The sequence below is a fragment of the Mustela putorius genome, unplaced genomic scaffold (assembly GCF_011764305.1).
Source record: "Mustela putorius furo isolate JIRA1106 unplaced genomic scaffold, ASM1176430v1.1 tig00003853_pilon_pilon_pilon, whole genome shotgun sequence".
Lineage (NCBI taxonomy): Eukaryota > Metazoa > Chordata > Mammalia > Carnivora > Mustelidae > Mustela > Mustela putorius.
Window position 1 is genome coordinate 74,066,882 of NW_025422005.1, and position 19,340 is coordinate 74,086,221.

The following is a 19,340-nucleotide window of genomic DNA, read 5'->3' on the forward strand; positions in this document are numbered from 1 at the left end:
TGATTATCTCCTCTACTATAAGCCTTTCCAAGTAATCTGTTCGAGTTTAGAAAGTTCCTCACTGCAGGCCTTCTCCCTTTACATCCCCTCTGCAAGGAGGGAACTCTGGCCCTTCACATGGCTGGTTTCTTCTCTTGATTTTGTGTAGCAGCTTCTATGTCATCCTGAGAATACCCCCTTCTCCCTACTCTCATGGTATCATGGTACCTTGACCATGGTGTTCATAAGTATCAGTGTGTGTATATATGTACATATATATAACATATATATATATATATATAGAAAGAGAGAGAGAGATCTATAGAATATATATTGATATCTATTATATATCTATATCTATATGTCATACACACGTATATTTATATATATATATTGCCCAATTTTTTAAAGAAATGGAAGTTCCATGGGGGAGAACTTGTTCTCTTGCTCTTCTCTGAATCTCCACCACCAAGAGTATTGACATTCACTTTCACTCAATATTTGTTGATTCATTGGTTGTGGGATACACATTTTACCCTGGCCCCTCATGTGTAGTCTTTCTACCATTTGATATGGTTTAATCTCTCTCTTTTTTTAAGATTTTATTTATTTATTTGACAGGTATCACAAGTAGGCAGAGAGACAGGCAGAGAGAGGAAGGGAAGCAGGCTTCCTGCTGAGCAGAGAGCCCGATGCTGGCCTCGCTCCCAGGACCCCAGGATCATGACCTGAGCCCAAGACAGAGGCTTTAACCCACTGAGCCACCCAGGTGCCCAATATGGTTTAATCTCTTATCATCTCATCTAGACAACATTAATGTCAGGCCTTTCGCTTCCAGTCCCTTTTAGCTTGAATACAAGTACAGAATCATTTGTTCTGCTCAAAACTCTTCAATGGCTACTCTTTGACTAGAGAATAAGTCGAAATTTCTAAATGTGGCATTGAAAACATGATACCAACACCACCTCTGCAGCCTCTGAGATTTCAGCTGTACTTCACTACCAGCATTGTGTGAGCAAGCAATATAATATCATGTCCTTGTGTCTCTTCATGCTGCTCTGCCCCAGAAACACTTTTTTACCTCTCCTAAAAAAAAAAAAAAGAAAGGAAAAAAAAATTCTTTAGGAAGCACCTTTACTCTAAATGCTTTTCTGGCTTCAACTTTCAGAGAAAAGTTAGACATTTTCCTACCTCCATCTGTTTCCACTGCATTTTGTCCATTATTTTCTTTAGTATTTATGGAATTGTATCACAGTTAATTATGCACTTTGCATGTGTTGCCAACTAGAGTTAAGAGTACAGTGCGGTCATATAATAGTTGTTTAACAAATGACTATATTTTGAATAAAAGAGAAAGTTGAACTAAATGATTTCCTATGTCCTTTCATATTTAATATTTTAAACATCTTTACTGATTTTGTTATTTTTAAATTGGAAACCACTTTGGTAGCCCATGGAAAATTCTTTTAAATTTTGATCCATCTCTACTCATTAAAGGCATTAACTTTAAAGAAAACATCTATAGTGCCAAAAACGGAGAAGAAATCCAGATACAGAAATTCTTGAGTTTTTTACTGTTAACTTCGACTGAGCAATTACATTTTTGTTTAAATTAAAAATCTCCTTATACTTTTCTAGAGAAAATTTAAACAGGCAAGTCTTTTGAGAGGTCTAGTGGCCAATATATATTAAGAGCACTATAAATGTTTATGGTCTTTGACCCATCATTTGACATCTAGGAACAATAAACTAGGAAGAATAAAGTTACAAAATCAACTGTATTATTAATTTGTTTTGTATTATATATGTTTTTATTGTCATACTACAATACCCAAATAAAATTGGAAACAAAGTTTAATAACAAGAAAACAAAGAATAGTTAAGTAAATTAGTGTAAACCCATACAATTGGAACATATTTTTAAATAATCAAGAACAAGAAAAAATAGTTGTAATGATACAGAAAAAGTAGCAACTAGTGTTTACCAAATAATCCCAAATATGTACATACATACACATGCATATATACATACGTATATAAATATATACTTCTGTGTGAGATAGAAGGATAGAGGAAGAATATAGACAGATAATCTCCAGGTGATGAGACTATGTACAGTGCTAATTTTCTTATTTATTATTTATGTATTTATTGATTTATTTTTCTTCTTTCTATATTTTCCAATTCAACAAAAAAGTATATATGTTTCTTACATGTGAGATTTTAAAAATACGGCACCAGGACAATCTAAACACTTTCAACTATGTATTTCTCCCTATATTGAAGCCTAGTATGATTCTTAGCAAAGAATACACTTTAAGCTTTGTTTCAAACAAATGTTCCCTCTACACAAAGTACCTTCCATGCAGCATAAGCTATAAGAAGTTTTCACAAGTTCTAACCAAATAGTTCAGTAAAAAGTGGTGTAAAGAAAGGAGTAAATCTAAGAAACAAAGAGCATATATAATTTTTGGACAAAGTTGACATACGAAAGTGATAAATGGTTAACATAATGTACCAAGAAGAGAGGGACATGTGTGGGAGAGATGCCCTAATATATCATATGTACATATTCATATCTAAGTAGAAATGCAAAATATATCCCATCTGTTTTCACCCTCTTTTCATCCTCTTCAGTTCCTCAAACAGCTGGTTGCGCAGCAGTGTACTTTCTTGGCAATATCTTGTTAGAGGAAGAGAATGGCTTCCATCATTGCCTTGATTGTCCAGAGGTGGTTAATGGGGCCAATCCAAGACGACAGCCATTGTCACAGCGTAAGCACATATTTCCTGGCATAATGAGTGGTCCTGGGTTGTTGACTCAGTCTTTAGTTATTGTTCTTGCCAGGCACATTTTGTCTATCTTTAGTTATAAAATATTAAAAAGTGTCAGGACACTTGTAACAAATAGCTATCTAAAATAAGGTGGTGAAAGGCAAGAGACACACACAGGTTGATCTCACTGGGGTTACAACTTCATACATACTGCCTGAGTAGGTTGATGTTACTTGATATCATCACCAAAAGTATCTGCAAGATTGAATCACAACAGCAAATGGAGCTTTTTGAGTATTGCTATTTCACTCATATAAAAAAAAAGTTCCCTCTGACTCAAGTTAGATCAGATGGCCATCTTCTCAATGGTCTCAGGATATTCTTGGGCAATGACTTAAGTGTCTATGGTCAGTGGAATATTCCTTCCATTAGCAATATTCAATAATAATATGTTGCAAAGGGAACACTACAGGAACAATAAGATCTGGGTTTGGGTTCTACCTCTGCTCCTAATCAGTTGTGTGATTTAGGACATGTCATTAAGCTCACTCACCTTCAAATTTAATATCTACATAAACTAAAAAGGAGTGGAACCCTAGAAATCTATGCTTCCACCCCAATGGTTCTTAATCATAATTTTCTGCCCAACCCTTCCTCCTCATCACCCACCCATCCATCCAGAAAACATTTAGCAATGCAATTTTTGATACTGTCACAGCTTGGGAGAAGGAGCTACTGGCATCTAGTGGGTAGAAGCTAGAGATGCTGCTAAACATCTTATAATGCCTAGGATAGCTCCCCGAAAAAGAATTGTGTGGCCCCAGATTGCCAATAGCACAGCTTTGAGAAGGCCTGCTCTACCCTCTAGTTGCACCCTGCCATAGGAGAGAAGTTCAAATGAGTGTTAGATCAGAACTTTAAACAATTACTTTTTTAAGTTATTCAAGTTTGAACATTGATAATTGCCTTCTAGACTTGCTCAGGTGATGGTTAGTGAACTCCATCTACTTAAAGATGGAAAATATCTAGAAAAGTCTAGAACATCATCACTGATTTCATCTGTCACAATTGCTTAATTAATGTGGGCTTATTCATATAAAATTAGTTATTTACACCTGAAGAATCCACTGCATTTTCTCTTATCTCAGTAAGGACAGTTAAAAAAAAATCTGTTTTCACATCACCAAATGCCTTAGCATCATAAATGTGATATAACTTGGAAATCAAAGTGGGTTTATCTATAGGTTGGTCTATTTAAACAGTTGACCACTTGATTATTCTCCCTGACCCTGAACTTGGTTGTTTTTTCCAACACTAAGCTTGTCAATGCCCTCATCTTATTGCAGTAATGTGAGAGTTAGAAGACAACATATTCTTTTTGGGATTTCATTGCTAAAAGGGATAGAGAAAATTGTACCATAAATGATCATTAAGCAAATGCAAAGACTAGGAAGAGTACAGAGTCAAACTTCTTCTTTAAAAAATTTATTTTAGGGGTGCCTGGGTGGCTCAGTCATTAAATGTCTACCTTCAGCTCAGGTCATGATCCTGGGATCCTGGAATCGAGCTCCCCATCGGGCTCCCAGCTCAGCAGGAAGCCTGCTTCTCCCTTTCCCATTCCTCCTGCTTGTGTTCCCTATCTCGCTGTCTCTCTCTGAGATTTTATAAATAAAATCTTTCATAAAAAAAAATCTTTTATTTATTTTATAAACAAATAAACAAATAAATAATTTTAAAAATTTTAAAAGCCAGAATTTTATAAGATTAAGGATGCCATATATAAAAGATGTTTGTTAATGTGTTTGTTTTCCTTTAACAGGAGAGCAGTGAAAAATCTGTTACACTAATCCACATTGAAGTTTGATGTGTTCTTTGAAACAAACATGGAGAGAAAAATCTGCCCTATATTTTTTTCTTTAAAATTGCAAAATTTTTGAAATCATTCTTGTCACCATGGATCCTCAAGAACTATAGATTCATAATGGAAGTTTCTACCACTCACCTTGAAGATTTCAGCATAGATGCTGCCAGCTTCAAAGATTTTGCTTTCAGTTGGTTTCTGTTGTTGCCTCACTCTATCAATATGGTGACAGGAGGGTAAGTTGGCCTTAGATAGGAAGCTCCAAGATAGAGTTGAAAACACATACAAAAACACATTCAGTAAGAGTCTTAGCTGAATGGATCTTCTGAAAAGCCTTCAATAAACACAAAATGATTTTTTTACATTGATTAGCTTAGATCTTAATGGGTCGCTGAGTATGAGGACTATAGAAAACTGTGGACAAACCAAATGAATTTGTATATTATAGGGATCCGAGAAATGCTGGATAGATGTATTCATATTTGACCATGCTACCATTCGTTCCTCATGTCACAGGCTTTCCTTTGAAGCTCTGAGTAGATACTTCCATTTCTTTCACTTACAGTTGATGCAATTTTAGAAAGCTCTAAAAGCCTTGTACTAACAGTCAATCAACTCTTAAAGTGCCTCGTCATTCTTGTCAAATCAGCCTTAATGTCTCTTGGCAGAAAATCCAATTGTTTCAATATTGGTGGACTTCAGAGAAACCCCAAGTTAATGCTGAGGAGGATTCTCCATTTTCTAAAAGAAAGAGTGGTACAAATGTTTAACTAGATTTGAGTGTTCAACCTTTAGTCTTTTGACAATATAAATTTTGCTATGCTGGTCTGATATCATAGACAGAGCACTGGACATGAGGATTAAAAAGATCTATCTGAATCATAGCTCTGCCATCCAACAGCAGTGGCTCTTTGGGTATATTACTTCACACCACTGAGTTTCAGTTACCATTATGGGATAGTAACACCTAATTTATGGGGTTATTGTTGGCATTAAATGAAAAAATGTGAATGTACTTTGTATACTGTAAATGACTATACAATTGTAATGTTATATTACAATCTCTGCCTTTAAGAATACATTGAATGAATACACAGAAGACTAATCCAAGAGCAGAGATGATAGAACACACATCACTGTGACCCCATGTATTAATATCATAACAGTACAGTTTTTCTCTGGATTACAAACAACCCATTCACATAAACTGTGGAGGAAGAACCAGCTCCTACAACCCAAGAAGATTATTATCTTTTTCTTTCCTAAATATAAAATGTGTAGCAAGAGGATGATCTCATGAACTTCTATTTTTTAGAAGGGAAAAGACTTTATAAACTATGGATACACAATAAGAAGGGACCTTTGCAAGGAGAGATAGCACTGCAGAAGAAAGTGGTTCCCAGTATTCAGAAGCAGAGCTCAGATACATATTCTTGTGTAAACAATGTTAGGTGTAAGAGCTGTAGTTGAAGTAAGACTTGCCATGACGGTTACACGGCTGGTTTCCAGATCTGTGCACAAGAAGACTTTACAGACAGCCTTTGAACCCAACCATCACACATGACATTCCCTCCATAGGAAAATGTGTTTTTGATAACATTTAAATAAACATTTAGAATTCAACTCTGCTCAAAGTTAGAGATTGCTTGTATAATTAATTAAGTATAAACTATGTTTCAAATTCTGCCAGAGTTAGATTTCCTGAGGATGGAATCTGGGATGTGACTGCTAGTGAATTCATAATGGTAAACTGCTACCCACGATGCTCTATTGTGAATCCTGATATCACGGGAATGGTCTCAACCTGCTTTGGTACAAGTCATCTTTACTGGGGTGTTTTCCTATTACCTTATATTGTGCTTTTCTAATGAGATAGTGGGTTTTTTAAAAAAGATTTATTTATTTATTTGAGAGAGCGAGAGAGAGAGAGAATGCGTGCATATGCATGAGCACCTCAGGGAGGGGCAAAAGGAGAGGTAGAGAGAATCCCAAGCAGACTCCACACTGAGCATAGATGCCAATGTGGGGCTTAACTCATGGCCCTGAGATCATGACCTGAGCAGAAACCAAGAGACAGATGCTTAATCAACTGTGCCACCTAAGTGCTTGATGGGACAGTATCTTAATACAACATTCCACTTGTTTGAATAAGAGAAGGCAGCCAATGGAAATGGCCTTTTTCTTCTTCATTGCAATGGCTCCACTCTTAAACCTTAGTGCTCTTTACAACCTGACACAAATATTATTAAAGGAATCCCTTTTAAAAAATTACTAATAAATTAATGACTATGATCCAGATGATTCTATTATCTCAGCTGTTTCTCTTTATGGCAATTAATAGCTGTGACTCAGTCAGTTGTGTGGGGAGGTGTAATAACTCTCATGAGTATAAATATTATCATGTCATATTAAAGTCGGCCTATCATTGCCCAATAGACCCAACCTAATCCTGTTTTTCCAGAAAATAAGTCATAAATACTGACATAAATTTTAGCATATATATTGCAGTATCCTAAATATGCCAGATACTTCACTAAATACGCCATGGTGCCTTTGCACATTCTTTTTCCTCTGCCTGGAATTCTTTCCCCCTTGCCTCTCAGAGGAAGCCTGCCCACTTTTCTCTCATAGCATGTTCAATCCAAGCTAATCCGCATGGTCTTCCCTACTCCCTCCAGTCCTGTCCCAGTCCAAACACAATCTCACTTGGTCCAAGTGTTACTCTCCCATAGCACTTTGCATTTACTCCACCAGTACTTACATTGCCATCCTATAAATACTGGTTTACAGACTGCTGAGAACAGGGAATACATTGTTCATCTATAGTAACCACAGAATAAACTATGAATCAAGTAAATAGTCAATCATTCTTTTCTAACACGAGCAAGTGGTATTGAGTGTCAAGTATTATGCTCATGGTACTTCCGTTTCCTGACAGCTTAAGAAGTTTCATAGGGTATTCATTAATCTCATCTGTTTTTTTTCATTCAGTGAATAAGTCAAGATGTATTTGTGGTTTCTGTACATCCATTGCATGGACATGGGATAATGAACCCTGCATTATCCATGTCCCCCTGCCTTATTTGAGTCTCTCACCTGAATCCTGAAGCCATAATTCTACTCTGTGTTCTGGTTGCCTGCCTGAGACTCATTTGGAAGTCTGGTTCCCCAAGAATAGGTCAGCAATAAACTTGAATTTGTTGGACTCTCAGCAATTCTGCTCACTATTTGTGTAAATTTGAGAATGTTCCTTAACCTCTTCAGACCTCACATCTGTAAACTGAAAATGATACCTATTTCACAGGGCTGTTGTATGTAAGACAATATCAGAAGAACACCCTAGAGAGTGCCAGCATATAACAGGAATCAGTTATATCTGCTTATTCTCCTTGTCTACTCCTATCCTCCTTGAAGAGCTAAATGTAATGTAACCATATGGGAGATAATCCTAATGGCCACTTTAATTCTACCAAGGGATAAAAAGTGAATATAAAAGTGATTTTTGAAAACATAGATTAAGACACCTGATTTGAAAAGGACCTATAATCTCAAATACCTCATTCATTCATTTACTCATTTATTCATTCAAGAATATTCATTAAATGCCTAAGGTCTGGAGAGGTTAAGCATACTTTTAATATAAAGCAGTTAAGACAGACAATATTTTTTACACACTTTATTTATTCACTTATTTATTTACTTGTTTGTTTACACATACACACCCTATTTCTTATACCTTAGGTTTTTTTGGATAGACCATGAAGAGTAGTAACATTTGTAAACTTCTAGAACAAAGCTAAATAACCAAAATTTGAGTACAAAGTGCCTCTCTCAACACAGACAATATTTTTTACCTTTAGAGGGCATTCTGTCTTATGGCCTTCAAACTACAAAGAAATCCAATGCTTGAGGTTACACAGAAAGCTGGGGGAACAGTTTATATTTTCCAAGCATGAAAGTTTTTTTTTATAGTTTCTTAACTGAGACAAAAGTTTCATGTTGGATTGGTTCCCAATAACATGTTTTTAAGGTTATCACAATGTCTTATACATAGTGACTACTCAAGAAACATTTATTGAATTAATGAAGTTTTAAAAGAGCCTTTATTTATTTTAGCTCTAAAATGCCTTGGAAGACATTTCAAGCCAAAAAAAGCCTTTGAAATAGTCATTGAATGTTGACGGAAGAGCAAAGAATGTGAATTTCATGCATTGTGCCAGTTCTTCCGCCTCCACTGGAAAAAAACAGACAGGTTGGCTATCTAAATAAACAAAAATTTTTCACAGCTGGTGATTTTTGGTATTTAATTATGAGATGAGAAGGAACTGCTTTTTTCACTGGGGAGGAACATGAATTGGTCTCACCCACCAGAATGATTTGGAAAGTGTATTAAACCGAGAATAAGTGACACAAGAGAAAAAGGATAAAACGCCCACCCACTGGTACATGAGCATACTAAACATTCATTCCATTGAGTTTACTGGGAACTTCCTCCTTTTTGCTTTTATGGAGAGACCTGGGAGCCTTCCTATTTTGATCTGTTGTAGCTAGGGAGGCTAATGGTGCTTCATTGAGTGTCTCTGCACTTAGGATGCATCTGTATTTCTGCAGGGAATGAGGCTCTCACTGCATCAGATGATGAAGAATACCCTTGCTCCAATGCCCACATGGCATTGTGCAATGTTCACTGAGGCAACACTAACGTCATGCTCTGCACTGGAACGATGGTAAAATTGGGGAGCTAGATGTGTACTTAGGATTTCTTAGTTGTTTGATCACATCGATGAAAGGATATGCAATCAATCTCCCCCCTAAGACAGTGAGTGGTATTGGCCATAACTCATTACTCCGTCAAGGATTTGGCATTTCAATCGATGGGAAATGATGTGTGATCATTCTAATTTATTATACATCATTTCCCATCAATCGACGAGCTGAAGCCTTGACATAATAAGTACTTACAGACACTGTCAATCATTCCTGGTCCAAATACCTCCCTGTGCTGCCTTTTGGGATATCCTCAAATAGTCATGAAAATGGAATGTGCCCCCCCAAAATCACAAATGCATTGATTTCATTCAGCAGAAAACTTTGAGATGACCTCTTACTGGGAGATTCCATCAGCAATTGCTTAAACATTGGATCATCAACCAAGGTAAAAGGATGAAATTGATGAATATCCTGATTAGCCATGATTTTCCTCCCAACCTGTCCAAGTGGGATTCAAAAGATGGTGGTATTGCTAGAATCAAAGGGGTACACTTCTGTCTTCAAAAAATGCCAATCTCCTCCACCTCAAAAATTTAGTCTTCTCAAAAAATTTAGCATTTCCTGAGTGCTTTTTAGAATTAAGTCAAAGCACATTGATTTTCCTGCCTTTTGTCACTGTAGTGAATGAATCATAGGTGAGGAGATCACCAAATACTATCAAGATAGCAGAGCTCATGAATTACTGGTAGTTCTCAATAAGATCCCTCAGCTGTTTTTACTGCCTATACTGAATCAATGGATGAGAAATGTCTGGTTTGATTAGTTCTATTTGTTTGAAATTTGATTCTCTTGAAAATAAAATAAGGGAAAAAAAAATTCTCAGGTGCATGCACTAAAGCAGGAGTATTCAAAGTCATGATTTTGGACATTACAATACCACATATGGTTTTCATAGTAACTCCAAAAACTGCCTACCTCTTCACCTGAGCAATTTTGATATTTTGAAAATATGTCACGACATTTTCAATTTCTACTTTGTAATATTTTTCGGGAACAAAACCACATTCCCATGAGAATTTGTATGCCTAGTAGGGGGATTTTTTTATTTTCACCAGCAGCAAAAGGAGCATTTTCTGAGGAAAAGAGGGTGATGTATTCTCTATAACTGACATACATAGCAACACTTTTGTGAGGACAGAAGGAAAAATGCTGCATTTTGGCTAGAAAAAGTTACATTTTTTTTGCCTATGAATATCTTCTTTTAAATATCTGGGAAAATAACAAGTAAAGCCAAGCTGCAGAGGTATTTTCATTCTTAATAAACTTAAAAAAAAAAAAAGGAAAGAAGATAAATAAACTCTATATGATTTTTTTTCACCAGCAACATTTGTGGTATCAGCTTCTTTTTTCTTTCATTCATTCTTTCATTCTTTCTTTCTTTCTTTTTTTTAGGGATCCAGCTGTGAAAGCCTGATCATTTTGGAGGAAGCCTATCACAGTGCTTTGCATGCATTGTATGAGTGTGATCTGGAAACCAGTTCAGGAAGTCTGCAAAAGCATCACCAAGAAAGTTTGCCTCTACCATGGGTAGCAAAGGCCCATACCCAAGAGATGAAAAAATGACAAACTAATACAATGGATTTTAATAAAAGCTTCCTCAGTGGATTTTAAAGCATTCATTAGCTCATTCCATCCTCACAATCTGGATAAGCCAATAACTTTCTCGTCTTGGGGGGAAATGCCCTTCTCATTTCTCCCAGCACCACGGCTTCCTCTTCACTTCCTCGTCAGCAATCAGTGGGTCTTGGCAGAACCAGGGCTTACTGGGGAGCCAGCTGGCTCCTTTAGCTCTTTGTATGCTCTGGGGCTTATCCAGGCTAATGGAGTATCACAGTTCATTATGCACCTTCCTCCTCTACCCCCCGTGAGGAATCTCCAGTGTATACCAGGTTTGGGGCAGGAGGCATCACTGCCACTGAAACTGCCAAAAGGAGCTGCCAATATCCTATGAAGGAGATCAGGGATATCAATATTTGTAAGAAAATGTGTCCTGACCCCAGAAGATGGCTACAAGGCATTCCAAGAATGCAGGAGAATTAGCATCAGCCACTCATTCTACCTCGCTCTACATCTGTAGGGAAGCAGCCATCAGTTATTAATCTCTCCCTATGTGCCAAACATGTTAAGCTCTTTACACATAGTAGCTTCTGCAGACCTTAAGACAAAACTAAAAACTTGGTACTGTTATTGTTCCTATTTTTCAGATGAGGAAACAGAAACAGGAATTGCGTAGGCAAAATACCTTGCCTGAACTCATGTGGCATGTGAAAAAGAGCTGTCATCTCAATAATATGCCCATCTTCCTACCTGCTATTCAGTACAACCTCTAAGGAAGGAGTGCTGTCCTTCAATTCCAAGACAAAGACAAAGGCAAAGCCAGTTAAGGAGGATTTAGTTTTGCAAGGAAAGAAGAACAGCAGAGGGAAGTAGCAAGCATCTAAATGATCAAGAGAAGCTTCCAAATACGGTCCAGAAAGTATAAACTAAAAAATCATAAAGGCATCCTTATTATAATAAGGGTCATCTCCTAGGACATCTCTCTTTTTTAATAAAAATTTCTTTCTAGAGAAGAAAAGATATAAGCATTCAAAAACTCATTTTCAGAAAAAAAAAAAAGATTATGAAAAGACCACCTTTTTTCAAAAATCTGAAGCAGAATCAATCACAGTCCATGCCACTTCGTAGGAAGTGAGGCCACTGCTTTAGAACCTTCACTAACAAAAGAAACAATGTCTAGAGTGAGTGTTCACATGTGAGATTTGAGTCTGATATGATTTGAAAAGCTTGAGTAATAAACTCCTGAAAAATGGGGTTTGGTAATGAGCAAGCCTTTAACTATATAGACATGTTGCCAGGTACCACTTTAATAAACTATTACAAATGATCGATGCAAAGGTGTTTCCAACAGCTGTTTATGCAATGTGGCTGGAAGAATTCTTCCATAAAGAAGCTGTTAGTGGGAAAATTGGCTATGCATGGTTGTGATGTCAAATCCATACATAACAAACTTTTTCCTGTCAATCAACAATCTTGCCATAAATTAATTCATTTATAACAAGCCTTTTTGAATTGACAGCTTCGATGTGAATAATAAAAAGGACTCTTTGAGGAAAGTGAACTCAGAATGGCTTTTTGCAACTCTTTAACACATGCAGAGAAGTGGCAAAGCCTTGTGACTTTTAATTTATATTGAAAAAAGGTTGGCAGCAGCTCCAAACACCAAATTAGCTTTCCAAAAGCAGCTGAATACAACAAAACTAGGGAGAACTGTAAGGTTTGGCTTATAGAGGATAAGCAGGACCTGCTCCTATCTAAGGACAGAGGCAAATGCCAATGCGTTTCCCTTGACTGTTCTGGACATAAAGATCAAATGTAGATGTAGTTGTTATGTAAACATACTCTTGTTTGCTTTCTGGCCAATGAGCTGTTGTCACACCACAACCTCATGCAGGTGAGTGTGCCTGTGTGGTCACTAGCATCACAGTAGGCCCATCAAACAGACCCTTAGACCCTACTGTCAGATTCTAATGTCAGGGCTCTTGACCCTGCCTTTCTCTCACATTGTTACTCAAGCTCAGTTATCTCTGGCTTCTGATGTGGTTTCCCAACAAGTTTGATTCACAAAAATCACAGGGCTGTAAAGAATGCCTACATGACAGTAGGTGTGTGCTTCTATGTTCTGGGAAAAACAATACCTAAGGCAAGAGTTGTATCCTTAAAGGCAACTAGAGATGGGATGCCATAATCTCTTCTGGGATCCTCAATGCAACATTTCTAACTGCTAAATTTTACCTTTACATAGTACAGTGGCCCCTAATATCATCACCAGAAACAAAGAGAAGTTGGCTGTTTTTCATGCCTAACTTCAACAGGCTATAGGGCTAAATAACATTTATTTCTGGAAACAGGGGTTTCTTTCTCCAAAACTCTTTTAGTGCAACATTCCTGGTTGTTTTCAATCCTCTCTTCACCTTTCTATTTAATCAATCTGTTCAAAAAGTAGATATGAATAAGTTACTGTAAGCAGGAATGAAAGTCAAAAAAATTTTAACACACCAGTAAGATTCTTGCAATGCATTGGTAGCTTTGTATTTTGTCCTCCTGCACTGGATGAGAAGCTCACTTTAAATTCTTCATCATTTATCCTTGTAAGTTTGCTCTTGAAAAAGAGAAGACCCATCCCAGACCCTAACCAAGGCAGTTGTCTCATAGATGCCCTGCCCTGCCCACCCCACTCTAGTTATTCTGAAATTCCTCTCTTCTTGTCTGCCCCACTGGCTGGCAAGTTTGCTGAATTGCCCATATGCTTCCAGTTGATCATGCCCCTTTGCCTAGTAGACCTTTCCAGCCAGATGCACACAGAGACACAGGCAACCAGTGCCTAGATCTATTTGTTTCCCGGGTGCCTATTTGTTTTTGGTTTTGTTTTTTAAGATTTTATTTATTTATTTGAGAGCGAGAGAGACAGAGATAGTGAGGAAGAGTATGAGTGGGGAGGAGAAGAAGCAGGCTCCCCACTGAGCAAGGAGCCCGATGCAGGGCTCAATCCCAGGACCCCAGGATCATGACCAGAGCCAAAGGCAGACACTTAACCAACTGAGTCACCCAGGCAGCCCCCAACTCAGGTGCCTACTTTTTCCACTGATCTGTACCCTATTTACCTCTCCAGTGTCTTCATTTGGTAAAGGGCATCTAGAACTCTAAATCTGTTCTTCAAAACTCTTCTGGTATCTATAACATTCCAACTCCAAATTCACTCAACTAGACCTCAACATGTTCTTTAGAGCACATGTTCTCAATTCCACCATCAGAGTTGTCAATGAGAATAACTAGGCCTGATCATAGCATAGGGTCTAAGAGACTTCTGGGGTTTTAAGATGGAGTGCATTTTGAAAAGATAGTGAAAATCATTCTGGATGCATTCCTTCTCCCCTCTGGACTATCACAATGTGTTTTATGCTGAGTAGACTCTCTTGTGTTTGCTCAGTGAATGAATGAATGGACAAAAAAAATACAAAAGTTTCTTTGGTCCAAGGGAAACCACTTCTCTGAGGCAGGAAATCTAAAATGTAAGATCTCATTACATGTAGATTTAAGTTTAAATTTACTCGGATTAAGTTTCAGCATAATATAGACAAATATTTCCATTTAAAATTTCTACCTACCCAAAGGCATTCTTCTAAGGATCTTCATCAATATTCTCATCTTTTAACACAACTATATATAACACCACAGTGCTACCGAAAGCCAAAACGCTTGTACTGTCAAAGAGACAGTTGCAGCCCTACCATTCAAAGCCAATAAAGCAAAGCTATCCTTATTTTTAAGAAATGCACTTGTCCAGACTGCAGGGAGTATTTTACATACCTAATGTGGAGGATATAACAGCATGTTCATCAACGGTATTTTAGTTATAACCTAAACAAGTAGATTGGTGTCAGCCTGCCTAGAGCTGATTCTAACCTTCCTCCCATTCTTCCTTTTTTCCTTCAGTATTTACTGAGCTCTTATCATGTTTAAGCCCAAGGAGGCCATGTCATCCTGCTTGAAACCAGGTGTCCCTACCTATAATACTCCAACCAGATCCTAATGGTAGCATAAAGATGAAATAGCCAGTTACTGGGTGCCTGGGTGGCTCAGTGGGTTAAGCTGCTGCCTTCGGCTCAGGTCATGATCTCAGGGTCCTGGGATTGAGTCCCGCATCAGGCTCTCTGCTCAGCAGGGAGCCTGCTTCCTCCTCTCTCTCTGCTTGCCTCTCTGCCTACTTGTGCTCTCTCTCTGTCAAATAAATAAATAAATAAAATCTTTAAAAAGAAAAGAAAAGAAATAGCCAGTTACCAGCAAGATTTCTTCTGCCATCCTTCAAAACATTTACTGAGGGCCAGTCACTGTTGTATCAGGGTTCCATCAGTGTCAAAACACAAAAGACAGGCAAAACTCCTGACGATGATAGAGGCAGACAGATACAAACAATCCCTCCAAATTCCTTATTTCGACATTTTATTTTACTGACTCTGAACTAATTCGGGTAATGGAAAAGAAGGAGAAAAAGACAAAGAAAGCATGATTGAAAGAGAAACATGGGCCAGAGGTCAGGAACATGGGTCTGAGTTAAGATCAGAAATTTCTACAGAGTCTCCTACTTTCCATCTTTCTCACCCTCTTTGATTTCGGATGCTTCATTACTACCCAGCCACGAGCATATTCTCTGTAGGAAGCCTAATAATACACAACACCCTAAGCTTACCATTTGTAGATATTTGTTAACAAGGAGACAGCAAGCCCAAAATGGAGTCCTTGTGCTAAACCCCACGTCCAGAAACCAAGATGGAATACCCACCGTAACTGCAGTTTCAATCCCCAAGGTAAGCAACCTTTATCACGTCAACATAGAATTACCTGGTCAACGCTAGTGAGATAATCTGCCCAGTACACCCCTTCCATTCCTCAGGAATGGAACCTTACGAAGCGACCTTGCTGAAAACAATGCGCTCTTTGCTAACTGTTTCCTTTTCCCAGCTCCTTTCTGTTTTTAAAATCCTTTCCTTTTCTACAGCTTGGTGGAGCTCCTTTCCACTTGCTAGACGGGATGTTGCCCAACTCATGAATGGCTGAATAAAGCCAATTAGATCTTCAAATTTACTCAGCTGAATTATTATTTAACAATATCTGAGACTTCCCTCCAAATCCCTACAAAATGGAGAGCTTGTTGCCTAGATGGATAGATCAACTGTTACCCTTAGAAGTCCATGTATAATGGAGAATCACGACTGTAATCCTAGGTAATTACACAGCTCCACTGCTCTCAAGGTTCCCTCTAGCATTACCACCAGCTCTTCACTGGGGGCAAGTGTCCCCTTTTGCCTGTCTGCCTTGTTTCTTCATTTCACAAGCCCTATTCAATTAAATGAGGAAGGGCTAGCAAAATCTGATTTTGCTACAATTTCCTGAACCTATTATTACTGGAGAACAATGCTTTTTCCAAAAAAGACATTCAGAGAAAACTGATAAGAGCCAAAAGCTTAGGTGAACATTTTCGCTTTGGCTCTGTATTTTTAAATTAGGAGCACTGCAAATGGAGATCTTAGGAGAAAGTTACTGTAAATAAGATCTTTGTCTCTAAATGAAACTAGTTCCTCAAAACTCCTTTTTCTTTTTGACTTGAACTGTTCAGCCCCACTTTCAGTGAAATTCAATCACATTCATTAGCATTTCTAAAGATGTAAGCTACTCAAAACAGCTGCATTGTCTTTCCTTTTCAACTAAAATGCAGCTTTTCCTTCTAAAGGGAGAAATCTCCCTTTAGTTACCCGATTCTCTCTGCTTGGCACTCATAATTTTCAATGGCAGAGCCAACCCCCACGAAACAGGAAGTGCAATCCCATTTGATCTCACTTGAAAGAAATTGTAAATAGTTGGTTAGGACGGAAACAGTGGCTCAAAGAAAAATACAAAAAAATAACTGTGGAAGCAAAAAGAAAAAAAAAAACAAGTAAGACGACAAAGTAATAATCACTTAAATGAACTAACTCTTTGTTCCTGGAACTAACATTCTCATTATGGGGGTATTTAATATATTCCCCATAGGAAGCCGGCTGCTGTCGGTCAGTCTTCCTTCTCTTTCATCAGCTAATTCAGCAATAGAGAGGGAAGCATTTTATCTTTTTAACCTCTTAGATCTATGTAAAGAGCATTCCATATACGTCAAATCATAAAATTACCTTTTATATTTTTAAAAGGTATTGATGGAACTATCATAGGAAAGGGACAGGGTTTACTAATCTTTTTTCACTTAGGAAACCATCTTTTGAGGTGCCCAGTTAAAATTTCTGGCTGTGATTACATTTGCAACCCTAATTTTGTGTGGTTAAAGTCTAGACAGTATACTATTATTTATAAAGGATAACCCACCTTGAGAAGAGCAAGCTCTGAGTTGGGTTTCAGACAAGGTTTGCCATGATCTGCAGATGTTTAGCTGTCCCCCTTGTGACAGTGCCATCAGGTAGGTTAGAGGGTTTCACAGGGCCACGGACTGGAGTTGAAACCAATGGGTTTCAAGTCCTAACCTAGCGAACAAAGCAGGCACAGAGATCAGGAAAATAATGGGAATGCTAGAAATATGGAAATCGGTCGTTTTGGGTCAGATCCAAACAAAACAAAAAACAATGCAAGATCGGGTCAATCTTCTGTTTCCGGCAGATGTCAAGTTGAATTAAAACACTTTAATTTATAAAGAGCTGACCATAAGAACTTTGGAAGAAGCAGTAGCTCATTAGTGGAATCTACCAATAGCAGTTGGGTCTGGTGCTATGGAGGGTAGGGACAGAGGCAGTCGGGGGCTCCTGCGACTAAGGGATGTTTTTTTAAAAAAAGTGCTTCACATATGATTTGTTCAAATTACTGCACTTGTGAAATTAATAAATCCCTAAACAGGTGTGTCAGAGCCACTTTCTATGTTTAAACTGGGCAAACCAATTCCCTTCATGAAAACTACTGCTGACCTGGGCTGAGTTAAGTCTCTAATAAGAAAGAAAATCTAAATCTGAGACCACAAATGATAATCAGAACTATTCTAAACTTTGTGAAATGTAAATCCTTCCTAAAGGAATTTCTGAATTCATTCTTATAGGGCACAGTGAGTCAGAAATGTCAAACTTCAAGTGACAAGTACTTGCAGAAGTGCTTCTTCAGAGACTGTCAGTCCCTGCAAAGACAGGTTAGTTTAACTCTCCAGCATTCCTGCAATGAAACTGAAAATTGTGGGTTGTTATCGACATGTTACAGGGAATTGATTGGACAATACCTTCATAAAGAAACTCCTAAGATCCACTAGGGAGCACTGGCAAATCTATGATGTCCCTCGTTCCATCAGGCACTCTCTAGCTGGAGAAAAACAAGAGCATTTCCTTGTTTGTCAGCCCAAAGAGAACAACTATCAGGGAGGAGCATGTAGACTCCTGGTGGAAGCTACTCCAGCAAACCTTCCTGAGTTGTGGCCAAGGCGGATACAGAGATCCAAGCTGAAAATGCGTTGTCTTAGAAGATTCCATTCATTCTGTACCAAACTTTGCCAGGTAAATCAACCTCTTCAAGATTCTCTCATTTCTAATCCTCTTCTCCTGACATATCTGCCTAGTATGTGTGACCCCTTACTCACTGTTGGTAGGTTATAAAAAAAAAAAAAAAGAAAGAAAGAAAAGACACTGGGGCTCAAGAGCACCGAGGAAATAGAAGACCAGATAGATGTGTGAACATGCACCTGCATCCTGAAGATACATAACAATAACCAAGAAGAAGAATACCTGTCACTTACTGAGCTCTCCCTTTGTGCCAGGAACAATCCTAAATACTTTATGATTATCAATCGCTTCAATTTCTACAACAACCCTATGAGGAAAGTACCCCTATTAACCCTATTTTACAGGTAAAACAAATGAGATACAGAGGAGCAAAATGGGTGGAACCCTTGCTCTTGATATATAGCTGTCAAATGGTATGGTAGGACTAGGTCAAATCTGTCCATAACCAATCCCATGCATTTAACTAGGATACTACACTCCCCTGCTTCATGATGGTTAAAATATCTCATTATCTTAGCTGAGCATTTATTCTGTGTTTTTGTAGTACTGTAGCATCTAATCATTTGCCCACTTCTCCGTGACCTTATAATTTATATGGCTCATGCTCCAAAACTGCCCTTGAATTTAAACTTTCTAGGACAGCATCAACCAATAGAACTTTCAGCAATGATGAAAACGTTCTAAAAATCCGCACTATCCAATATGGTAGCCACTAGTAACAGGTGGCCATTGAGCACTTGAAATCTGGCCAGTATGACTAAAGAATGGAATTTTTAACTTTATTTAACTTTAATTAATTTAAATTTAAATAACTGCATATGGTTAGTGGCTACCAACTAGTGCACAGCTCATCTCTAGAGTAAAAAGCATGAAGC

General features: G+C 37.8%; 1 long non-coding RNA gene across 1 annotated transcript in view; it reads right to left on the reverse strand.

Annotated features, from left to right (window-relative positions):
- Positions 1-1,801: 1,801 nt before the first annotated feature.
- LOC101676097 overlaps positions 1,802-19,340 on the reverse strand; it is a 121,707-nt gene continuing 104,168 nt past the window's right edge. Inside the window, exons 3-5 of the long non-coding RNA XR_001179431.2 lie at positions 17,297-17,451; positions 4,757-5,356; positions 1,802-3,009 (exon numbers count right to left, since the gene is read on the reverse strand). This is a non-coding gene — a long non-coding RNA (uncharacterized LOC101676097). The remainder of the gene's footprint in view (positions 3,010-4,756; positions 5,357-17,296; positions 17,452-19,340) is intronic.